The 12,745-nt window shown below is 46.3% G+C and overlaps 1 pseudogene; it reads right to left on the bottom strand.

Moving 5' to 3' along the window:
- Window positions 1–6,337: 6,337 nt before the first annotated feature.
- Window positions 6,338–12,745, bottom strand: part of LOC120873032 — a 7,184-nt pseudogene continuing 776 nt past the window's right edge.

The raw sequence follows: 12,745 nt of genomic DNA, 5'->3' as shown, positions 1-12,745 counted from the left end.
TATTAGGTATAATTGTCTGTTTAATACAGTAGGTCCCTGTGTTCATGCATTTTAAATATAGCCGTGTGTATATGTCAGTACCAAACTTACAATATAACCTCCCCCTGACACTATCCCCCTGGTAACCATAAGTTCATTCTCTGTGAGTCTGTTTTGTAAATAAGTTCATTTTTTCAGACTCACAAGTAAGTGATATGATGTGATATTTGTCTTTCTCTGACTCTTCTTCATCTGAAATTATTTCCTGACTGTGAGTGGAGACTTTGCACACACAACACTCTCTCTGTTTCTCTCTCTCTTCCTCCCTTTCCAATCCAAGGACCACACATGTACACAAAGATAACGTGTGTAAAGGTGACTGGTGTTTTTTGGGAGGGGGATTTGTTCTGCCTGAAAAGGTGGACCACCTTCCTTCTTGATACTCAGATGAATACAAAACATGTCAAGTAGAGACTTCCAAACTCCAGAATGCTTGAGTGAGGGGCATGTCCACAATAATCAAATCCAAACTGGGACAAAATGGCCCAGCTGTTTCAGTAGGCCAAGGGCAGACATACACCCAGTTCAGCTATTGTTCATAGGCAGGAAAGAAGCTCAGTAAGGGCAGTGATTCCACACCATTGTGCTCGGGGTGGGGGTGGGGGTCGTTAGCATTAACGATGCTCCCTAAGTAATAAGTCTAGTCTCCTCTTGATCATTATGTATGAAATGGAGTCATTTCAGTTTGTGCATTTGAACTGCCATGTAATGTTTCTTTGCAAATATATAAACCACAAATTTTTAAAAATTAAAAAGAATGTATTGAAGTATAGTTCATTTCTGTTGTACAGCTTATTGATTCACCACGACATATATATTGTTTTCCATTATGATTTATGGCAAGATACTGAATAGAATTCCCTGTGCCATACTGTAGGACCTCATTCTTTACTCATTCTATGTATAAATAGATTGCATCTGCTAATCCCAAGCTCCCAGTCCTTCCCTCCTTGGCAACCACAAGCCTGTTCTGTATGTTTGTGAGTCTGTTCCTGTTTCATTGATATGTTCCTTTTAGATTCCACATACGGGTGATAGCACATGAAAATTGTCTTTCTATTTCTGTCTGCTTCCATTAATATGTTAATCTCCGGGTTCATCCATGCTGCTCAAATGGAATGATTTCGTTTTTTAAATGTCTGAGTGGTGTTCCATTCTCTGTGTGTATAAGCATATACATCTTTATCCATTCATCTGTCAATGGACAATTAGGCTCTTCCCATGTCTTGGCTATTGTAAGTTTTGCTGCTATGAACATAGGGGTGCATCAATCTTTTCAAGGCATATTTTTTTTTCCAGATATGTGCTCAGGACTGGAATTGTTGGATCATATGGAAACTCTGTTTTTACTTTTTTTTTTTTTTTAAATTTTTTATTTATTTATTTATTTTTCTTGAATTCCTACTTTTGCATTCCAGTCCCCTATAATGAAATGTTTTTACTTTTTCTTGAGGAACTGCTATACTGTTTTCCACAGTGGCTGCACCAGTTTACACTCCCCCAACAGTGTAAGAGGGTTTCCCTCTTCTCCACACCCTCTCCAGCATCTATTATTCATCAACTGTCTAATGATGGCCATTCTGATCGGTATGAGGTGGTACCTCCTTGCTGTGTCGATTTGCCTTTCTCTACTAATTAGCAATGCTGAGCATCTTTTCATATGCCTGTTGGCCATCTGCATATCTTCTTTTAAACCATAGATATCAATTGTGAGAGTGACGTCTATGGATTTTGTCTAAAATGAACAGCACCTCTGCTAAAGTCTCATGAATGTGCTCTGAGTCCAACCTCACACTGTGTATCAAGGGACAGAGTGATGAGCTCTTCAGGAAAGGAATAGTGACTTTATTTGGAAAGCCAGTAGACCAAAGAATTCGTGAACTTGTGCCCCAAAGAATCATCTTACCTGAGTTAGATGGGCTTTTTGGGGAGTGAGAGGGATAGTCAAACAGTGTTTACTGAATGTAAGATAACCCTAGCCCATGGGGAAGAAAATTCCAAGAAGAAGAGAGAACAATACAGATTAAATACCCACGTGTGAACTCACACATTCACACTTACACCCACACACTAAAAGAGGAGGAGGTGTGGCTGGTTGTTGCAGTGTTTTAAGTAACTAGTTAATGTCTGTGCTGGCTCTTCATCGCTGTGCACAGGCTTTCTCTAGGTGTGGGAAGGGGGCTGCTCTTTGCTGTGGAGCAGGGTGTCTCATCGCCGTGGCTTCTCTTGTTGTGGAGCACCTGCTCTAGGCAAATGGGCTTGTGGCCCACGGGCTTGTGGCCCACGGGCTTAACTGCCCCGAGGCATGCAGAATCTTCCCATTCCTGGGATCGGGCCTGTGTCCCCGACATAGGCAGGAAGATTCCCAATAACTGGACCACCAGGGAAGTCCTGTTGCAAGCTTTTTTTCCCCTTAATTTATTTATTTTTAATTTTAGGACTATTGCAATACTGTGATGGCTTCTGCCATACATCAACATGGATCAGCCATAGCTAAACTTATGTCCCCTCCACTGTGGAAATCTTTTAATGCTGGAATCCTTTGTTCTTGAAGCTGTCCATGCAGGTCTGGTCATAATGTCCCTTTAAGCCCCTGACAAGACAAAAGGTTCTGTCTGTTCTGCCACTTTTTATGTCTATACGAATGGGAAAGTGTTATAACTTTCAAGTTCAGAGCCGTGAGAATAGTTTAGGCCCTCAGTCGTGTCTGACTCTTTGTGATCCCATGGGCTGTGACCCACCAGGGTCCTCTGTTCATGGGGGTTCTCCAGCAAGAGTGCTGGGGTGGGTTGCCATTTCCATCTCCAGGAGATCTTCCCAACTGAGGGATTGACTTAGGTCTCCTGTGTTGCAGGCAAATTCTTTATCCTCTGAGTCACCAGGAATGTCCACCAGTAACATAATGCGATTCAATATTTCCTCCCTCAATTAACACTGCCATTGTTTTCCATTTACTTTAACGTGGACATGGTGGGATTTTTGGCATCAAGCTTTCACTATAAGTGTATGATAACACTGAGGTGGAATATACCATAAATTTAAAAATAGAAGTATGAATACAATGCTAGATCTCTAATTTAAAAAAAAGATATGCTGCTGCTGCTAAGTCACTTCAGTCATGTCCGACTCTGTGTGACCCCATAGATGGCAGCCCACCAGGCTCCCCCATCCCTGGGATTCTCCAGGCAAAAAGGATATGCAACAAGCAGCAAAGATTTACTGTATAGCACGAGGAACTATAGTCAATATCTTGTAATAACCTAAAATGGAGAATAATCTGAAAAATAATGTATGCGTGTTTGTGTAATTGAAAATCACCTGGCAGTGCACCTGAAACATTGAAACTCAGCTACACGTGGATAAAATATGATGAGATTAAAAATAGAACCAGTAAAATAAACAACTTTTAAAAGAAAAGGAAAGAAAATGAAGTCAGTCAGTCCTATCTGACTCTTGGCAACCCTATGGACTGTAGGCTGGCAGGCTCCAATGTTCATAGGATATTGCAGGCAAGAATACTGGAATGCACCACCATTTCCTTCTCCAAATAGTGCAGACCAACTGCAGCATACTCCCTGATGGTCTGTGTGCTCACTCTCACATTCCAACTCTGCATAAGGTGTATTCACATGGGCACCCTGAGCTGCCCAAAAGAGTCTCAGCCCAGATGGTGAGTTTGTGGAAGGTCCCTGGAAGGAAGTCAGAGGCTGAGTCCCAGGACTTCCCCACCCCTCCCTTCCCAGCTCAGCTCAGGAGCCCTTCCAGGTTTCACCAGCATCACTCTAGAATCACAGTATCACGACCTTGCCTCCCACCAAGTTCCTGGGACTCAAGTGAGATATGGGTCCCAGGAGACCCGGGAGAACACACCTGCAGGGTTCAGGATCCCTTGGCCCAGACTCAACCTTGGAAGTGAGAGATGTGCCACCAAAAGCTTGGACTGATTCTCTCCCCATCAGGATCTCTGGCCCCTCCAGCTGCCCGAGCCCTGAGGTTCCCGTGAGCTGGGGGCAGGGTGGGCATCCTGTGCCCGCCTGCGGGCCCCTCCCTGTCCTACACATCTGGCCGAGGAGGAGAATTTCAGAGAGGATGGAAGGCATGTCTGCAGCTCTGAGCGCCCAGCCGCCCCTGCCCCTGCCCCCGCCCCCACCCTGTACAGATGAGGAGACCACGGGCCATAGAGGTCAAACAGGATGTGGTCCCTGGGGGGCTGCCGCCAACCGTCGGGGTTTACACGGCTGTGGACCTGCAGCAGGGGGCGGCCCATCCGTGGACCCAGCACCGATGTCTCCAGGCAGGGCTCAGGAGGCATCTCAGCTCAGACCTGAGGTCTCAGCTCTTTCTCTTTCTGCCCAGTCTAACTGCCTGCTCTAGGGGTGGGACCCAGGTTCTCATCCTGAGTCAGCCCTGGACAGTCTGGCTCCAACTAGGACTCAGAGCTTTATTTTCCCAGTCCCCTTCAGAAATGGAATTTATTTCTCATCTTCGGTCAGTTCATAAATTATTGCAGAGCACCTACTGTGTGGCAGGCATTGGTGCCACACAGCAGAAATACACTCATGACCCAGGTAAACCCATCTTCTGTAGTTGGGTGAAAAATTCAAATTCTGGAGAATGCGGGCATCAAATGCTAACATTAAAATATTTATTTAAAAGAAGATATATGAGAATTACTGGGGTTTATGTCTACACTGAACATTCAGAAAAATGAAGATTATGACATCTGGTCCCTGTGCCTAGAGGCCAAAAAAAAAAAAAAAAAGGATAATTAGGGGAAAATGGAAACAGTGACAGTAGCAACACAGGAGCCCCAGAATGTCTTCACTTTAAGCGATCCTGATATTTCTTGGTAAAAGAGTTCTTGGGTGATTTAGTTCTAAGCCAGGAGAGACATCACACACAGAGAGCTCAATGAGCTATAAAGCTCCATGGAACTTGATTTTCACCCCACTTGCCAGCTCAGTTCACACCGGGGTCCTCATGGTGTTATCCTCTTCAGCCCTCCACTTGGTTGAGCCAAGCCACATTGTGCCACCAGTTGATAACTTAAAAGTCACAGATTCTCAAATCCTTGGCTTTGGTGAAAAGAAGCAAAAAAGAAAAAGCATATAAATATTGATGGATTAACAGAACACATGCAAAGCCTCCCTGGGTCAAGGGTTCCCTCTGCAGCCCTCAGTGATCTGGAGTGGAATGTTCACTAGAATTCTCTGTGGTGACGGGATTTTTTTAACATCTGCTCTGTCCAGCACCATGGCACCTGGCCACATGACGCTACTGAGTACTTGGAATGTGGTGGGTGTGACTGAAGAACTGAATGCCTCACTTCATATACGTGTAGAGTCATTGTCTGTACCTCGTGGCTGGGTGAGTACTTTAGCGACCAGTGCAGATCCAGACTAGGGGGATCTTGTTGTCCTTTTTCTACGCCTGGAACCCCAGTACCCTCAGGGCACACGGCTGGGAAAACGCGGAGGGGCTTCCCCGATGGCTCAGTGGTAAAGAATCCTCCTGCCAATGCAAGAGACATGAGAAATGAGGGTTCGATCCCTGGGTCAAGAAGATCCCCTCGAGAAGGGAATGGCAACACACTCCAGAATTCTTGCCTGGAGAATCCCATGCACAGAGGGGCCTAGCGAGCTGCACAGAGGGGCCTAGCGAGCTTCACAGCATCCCATCGGGTCACAAAGAGTGGGACATGACTGAATTGTCTTAGCATGCAGACACGCAACCTCATGTGGCAAGTGGCACCCCACTGGATATCTCAAACAGAGTATACTTCATCTTTCTTTGGCCAACATGCATTGCTTTGATTATTGTTTCATGGAAAGCATTTTGTTTTAAATACAGCAGTGTGCACATGTCATCTTAAACTTCCAATCTCTCTCTCCCCCATCCTTCCCCTCTGTTACTCTAAGTTTGTTCTCTAAGTCTACAGGTCTGTTTCTGTCTTGTAAACAAGTTCATTTTTGTAAACTATTACTGAACAGTGGTTTTTTTAAATTGGCTTTCTTTTATTTTAAACTGAATAATTTGAAGACTCAACTAGCAAATTTTTATGCTTTACTAGAAATTTTGAAAAAGTAGGATGACCATGGTAACCTATTGTGTATGTGCAATTGATTAGAATACCTTGTCGCAAAAGGATAGTTAAAATAGAGTGTTAGAATAGCCAGGGGATTACTAAGAGGTGGTGGGATTTTTGAAGATGATCCTATAATTCTTGGACTCCACTCTTAGCTTCAGAGCTGCTGGGCTGCTTTGGAGGAGGAGAAGGAGTGCCCACGGAGGAACCCCTTTAGAAAGAGATGTAGCTCTTCAATTTATAACACTCTGTGTGCTCAGAGGATGGGGCCAGGTCAAGGTCAGCATGGTCTTGGTTTACTTTGAATTTCTCATAGATACTGGGCTTGGTGGAGAGGTGCATAGGTCTCACGGGAGTGGGAGTGAATAGTCTCGCAGAGAGGGTCCTGTGGTTCAAGTGAGCGAATATCACATCATCTGCTGATGGGTCCTGAGAGGAAGGAGATGTGAATGATGGAATGAGATGCGATCTTTGAAGGCTGGGGCATTGGGCATCGGAGGGGCTCGGGCTATGACAAGGGTTTGGTCTGGGAGGATCCACCTTGCCGTTCACTGTTATCTCTTCCTTGGGCTCTCCTTCCATGAAGGAAACATCTGCGAATGGAAGAGAGTCAAGGCTCTTCAGGGTGGAGGCAGTTATTCTAAATCTGCATGTCTCTGATGGGGACATCAAAGCCAGAAAAAGGCAGGGGTATGCTCCAGGTGTTGAGACTGTCTACTACACTAAGTTAAAAACAGAAAAAAAAAACAAAAACAAAAACATCACATATACAATCCCAGTCACTGATGGACTCTCTCAGTAGCCTGTGGAAACCCATTCTACGTCTTCTATTATCGATTATCCTGATGCATATCAGCAGATTCCCAAGATCATAAAGGGGAGAAGAACAGATGGCTGTGGTTGAAGGGAAGAGCAGGGCTTAGAATGTCCCTGGTGGCCCAGGGATTAAGAGTCCACCTTCTAGTTCAGGGAGCATGGGTTCTATCCCTGGTGGGAGAACTGAGATCCCACATGCCTTGAAGCAACTATCCTCAGTGCTGCAACTGCTGAGCCTGCAAGCTCTGGAGCCTTGAACTGCACCCTAGCACTGCAAAGAGGATTCCCCATGCTACAGCTGAGACCTGATGCAGCTAAGAATAAATTTACACATATTTTCATAAAAAGAACAGGGTTCCATGATTTTCTGGAAGATATTACTTCAGGGATTACAACAATGGAAATCAGGTTTTAACCTACAGGAAGTGAAAACGCCATTCTCTGCTATGAGCCCACATCCCCCTGGGTCAGATGACGCTGTGCTTCCCTCCTTCAGACTTACGATTTTGCGTTGAAAACCAGTGACAGTTTGGCTCTTCATACTTTATGGGTAATCAGTGACAGACAAGAACAGCGGGGAAGATGCTGGTATAGACGAAGGCTACGAGAGCCTAAGGAGAAGGTGCAGCTGGCTGGAGTGGCCTTGAGGAAGCCGTGCTTCTGCCTACAAGCCAACAGAAGGTCTGATTATCTGTTGCATACACCCTGCCCCTACACACAGGAGTTCTTGTATCCTTGTGTCAAAGTGTGTCAGCAGCTCTCAACCTGATCAGTTATGGTCTCCACTTCCCAGGAGGCAGCAAAGCATCCAGGAGAGATGGTAGCAGTGGATGGAGTAAGGAGGCCATGCAAGACCAGCAGCGGTCTGAAACCAGGTCCCCCGGGCACCGATGCAGCTTTTCTCTGCTGCCCGTATGACAAGGCATGGTGCTTGTGCATGAATGGGGACCGCTTTAATCATCCATATATTCCCCCCTCCATCCACATATGCCTGCAGTGGAATCCCCAAGAAGACATGACACTTCTCTTTCTGAACTGTGGAATGTTTAGTTCATAAACACTAGCAGAGGAAAAGCACATACTGAAGGTGCTCCCTAAAATTCTCTACTTGTCCCCGCATCCTTCCCCAAAGATACTGGTTGAGCGAGGGTGAGCATCTCCCTCAAGCATGGGGTCAAGTCACTCTGTCTCACTTTGTTCAATGTAGAAATTCCCAGTCCCAGATAATGAGAAACTCAATGCTCCCTCTGGATCTAATAGAGACCATGATTTCAAATGTTCCTGACGTGACAGGAACATTTAAGAACTCAAAGTCACAGAGCTGGGAGGTGGTAGAGCCAACACTCACACAGGAACCCTCTGTCTTCTCAGAAATTTGTTGAGATAGGAGACCGTCTTGCTTACCTTCTGTGGTGTGTGGATCCATGGTTGACGGGCAAGTACTTGTAGTGGATCCTAGGGGAAAAAAGGAAGAAGGGGTGAACAGTAACTTTCCTTGCCCCACCATAGAGGGACTGTTTTTTCTGGAAGGTTGACCTCCTGCCTGTCCTTGACTCTGTCATCCCGCAAAGCACTGCTGGCAGAGGGGAGAGCTTGTGGTCCCTCGTGGTGAATATGTTGAGTAGACCTGCCATCCCAGAGAAGAGATGGTGGAAGGAGGTGGGAAGGATATGCCTGGTGATGAAAGACATCTGCAAGCAAGAGATATCCTCTCTGCACCAGGAATGAGTATCAATGCTCCTTAATTGGAAAATCACCTGTATGTCAGAGGTGCTTCTGGGAAAACACTAAGAGCAAAAAGGGCCGATGCAATCTCTGATCCTCCCAAATGAGCCCAACCTTTCCTCCTCCTGGGTCTACCCTGACCCTTTTCTTTATTTGCCTGGATAAACAGGACTCTGCTGTGGAGCATCCATACAGGAGTGGAAGAGGGTTGAGATGCCATCTACCATCTCTCTTCTTCTCTGGTTCTCATTGCCTCTGTTTCTCCAGAAGCTCTAAGGTCCCCTGACGCCAGCACGGAGACCTTGAGAAGGAGCTCAGTGATACAGTAAGATATTATGCAAAAAGCCAAACGGCCTTCTTGAGCACAGCAATGAGATTTAGTGTATTGTAAACATGGAACTCTTTATGGGTTCTCCAGGCAAGGATACTGGAGTGGGTTGCCATTTCCCCCTCCAGGGGACCACGTTTTGTCAGGACTCCTCACTATGACCAGTCACGCTTGGGAGGCCCTGCACGACTGGCTCATAGCTTCCCTGAGGTACGAAGGCCCCTTCACCACTAAAAGGCTGTGATCCATGAGGAGGAGATAGTGAAGGACAGAGGCGTCTGTTATGCTGCAGTCCACAGGGTGGCAAAGAGTTGGACACATCAAAGCGACTGAATAGGAAGAACAAAGCATGGGCCAGGAAGAGGTTCCTCACCTGTGACAGACAGGAACAGTGGGTCGCTGGAGTCTGACCACGAGTAGGGAGAGTGAGAGAAGGAGCCATAGCACCTGTAGACCCCGCTGTGGGCTGGGGTCCCAGGACCCAGAGGGAACTCTGCCTGGAGTGCTCCGTGGGGGTTCCGCCCTCCAGCGAGGAGGCACCCAAGGTCCTCCCCATCCCTGAGCAGATGGAGCTGGTCAAATGTGCTCTCGGAGCTGCAGACCCAGATCACGTTCTCCCGTGACCTCACCACGGGGCCCCCCTGGGCTGAGAGAGAGTGTTTCCTGGACAGACCTGGAAGGAGGAGACCTTGATCTTAGAGCACAAAGTAACTCTAGTCCCAAATAGAGGACTAAAGCCTGAAGTATGCAACAAGAGAGGCACCGCAATCAGAAGGCTGCTCACCGCCAGGTGAGAAGCCCCACAGTAAGGGATACCCAGCACAGGGAAAACTTCAGAAATAACTTTAAAAATGGAGTGTCATTTAAAATCCTTTTAAAATGTAAATAATTTTTAAAAATGGATTGTCATTTAATATCCTTTTTTAAAGAAAGAATATATGTATATGAATAAGTGAATCACTCTTATATACAACAGGAATTAACAACATCTAAATTCAACTAGACTTCAACAAACATAAATAAGATAAAATAAAATTTAAAAATCAACCAGATATGCCGTTCTCTTGAAATAAACAGACTATTGCAAAATAAACAGACTACTGCTAAATAACCAGACCACTAACTACTTCTGGGGACCATCTGAAAACATGGTATTGACCCAGAAGAAGAGGTTATGGAGTGGAAATTGCCAGAATCTCACGGGGTCTTTGACCACCTCTTTCTTGAGGGAGTGTTCAGAGCTGCCCTGCCCACCCCCAGGGGCTGGAAAGGACTCTTTCGCGGGGAGGGTTGGAAGGACTACTTCCCCCTCTGTGCAGAAGGACATGTTAACCGCGAGGCTGAGCAACGTCAGGGTGTCAACCTCCATCTCGATCACCCTGGGGCAGGACTGCAGGGCGTCTGGTACCAGTGTGCTGCTGACAGAGGAAGGGAGTTCTGACATGAAAGCAGGAAACCAACCCCTTAACCACCTGTCGTTGGCTGCCTGAGCGGGGAACTGCCCACGTCCCTGCTCTGGTACATTTTTCTTGGTTGGTCGTTCTTTCACGTTCTTGCTCCTTTGCTCTGTCACCGGCTGTGTCTTCCCCTTAGCACACGGCAAGGACTCTGTTCTCTTTTCTCTTCTGTGTTCACACTTCCTCTCTCTGCTTTGTTCCCTCTCCTGAGTTTGTGAGTGTCTCTGCATGCCTGTCATTCTCTCCCAGTACTGATGCTGGACTGGACACCAGACCTTCTGTGACACAGAGAGCAGAAGGGACTGGTCTGGCCACACTCACCTGAGATGATGATGTTCACAGGGTTGCTGGGGGCTGACCACTCATAGGGGGAGTGTCTGAGAGAGCCATAGCATCCGTAGGTGCCCTCAATCGCCAAAGTCATGGGGCCAATGACGAAGTCAGCTGTGGCATGCCCACCAGTGAGCATCTGTCCACGTCTCTGGAATAGCCCTGTGCTATTTTCTTGGTGCAGGATAAACTTGTCAAACCACACCATTGAGTGACAGTGGAGGGTCACATTCTCTCCTACCTGCACGAGGGGCACTGGGTTGTGAGCTTCAGTGAGTCACCCCAAATCGGCGCTTCCCCTGACATCTGAAGGTGCAAAACTCCTCCCCATTTACCAGTGGAGTTAATTACCCTTCCTGTGTCTTCTTCACTGTGCACAGGCTTTCTCTAGTTATGGGAAGGGGGGCAGCTCTTTGCTGTGGTGCAGGAGGGTCTCTCATTGCTTTGGCTTCTCTAGTTGTGGAGCACCTGCTGTAGGCACATGGGCTTGTGGCCCACGGGCTTAACTGTCCCGAGGCATTTTTCCCCTTAATTTATTTATTTTTAATTATAGGACAATTACGATACTGTGATGGCTTCTGCCATACATCAACATGGATCAGCCATAGCTATACTTATGTTCCCTCCACTGTGGAAATCTTTTAATCTTGGAATCCCTTGTTCTTGAAGCTGTCCATGCAGGTCTGGTCATAATGTCCCTTTAAGCCCCTGACAAGACAAAAGGTTCTGTCTGTTCTGCCACTTTTTATCTCTACATGAATGGGAAAGCATTATACCTTTCAAGTTCAGAGCCTTGAGAATAGTTTAGTCCCTCTGTCGTTTCTGAATCCTTGTAATCTCATGGGCTACACCCCGCTAGGCTCCTCTGTCCATGGGGGTTCTCCAGGCAAGAATGCTGGGGTGGGTTGCCTTTTCTTCTCCAGGAGATCTACCCCACCGAGGGAGTGACTCAGGTCTCCTGTGTTGCATGCAGATTCTTTATCATCTCAATCACCAGGAATGCCCACCAGTAACATAATGTTATTAATATTTCCTCCCACAATAAACATTGCCATTGTTTCCCATTTACTTTTAATGTGGACATGGTGGGATTTTGGCATCATGCTTTCACTCTCAGAGTAGCATAACACTGAGGTGGAATATACCATAGATTTGAAAATAGAAGTGTGAATACAATGCTAGATTTCTAATTTTTAAAAAAGATATGCAACAAGCAGCAAAGACTTACTGTATAGCATGGGAAACTATAGTCAATATCTTGTAATAACCTAAAATGGAGAATAATCTGAAAAATAATGTACACGTGTTTGTATAACTGAAAATCCCCTTGCTGTGCATCTGAAACATTGTAAGTCAACTACTCTTCAATAAAATATATATGTGAGATTAAAAAATGGAACCAGTAAAATAAATAAATTTTAAAATGAAATGGAAGAAAATGAAGTCACTCAGTCCTATCTGACCCTTGGCAACCTATGGACTATAGGCTGGCAGGCTCCAATGTTCATGGGATTTTCCAGGCAAGAATACTGGAATGCATAGCCATTTCCTTCTACAAATAGTGCAGGCCAACTGCAGCATACTCCCTGATGGCCTGTGTACTCACTTTCACATTCCAACTCTGCATACAGTGTATTAGCATGGGCACACTGAGCTGCCCAAAAGAGTCTCAGCCCAGATGGTGAGTTTGTGGAAGGTCCCTGGAAGGAAGTCAGAGCCTGAGTTCAGGACCTCCCCACCCCTCACTCCCCAGCTCAGCTCAGAAGCCCTTCCAGGTTTCACCAGCATCACTCTAGAATCCCAGTGCCCCCACCTCGCCCCCAACAAGTTCCCAGGGCACAAGTGAGATATAGGTCCTGGGAGCCCTGCAAGGATTCATCTGCAAGGTTCGGGGTCCTCTGGCCCAGACTCAGCCCTGGAAGTGAGAGATTTGCCACTGAAAGCGTGGGCTGTTTGTCTCCCCGT

Source organism: Oryx dammah, unplaced genomic scaffold (assembly GCF_014754425.2).
Source record: "Oryx dammah isolate SB20612 unplaced genomic scaffold, SCBI_Odam_1.1 HiC_scaffold_13, whole genome shotgun sequence".
Lineage (NCBI taxonomy): Eukaryota > Metazoa > Chordata > Mammalia > Artiodactyla > Bovidae > Oryx > Oryx dammah.
This window is presented reverse-complemented; position numbering and strand designations above follow the sequence as displayed.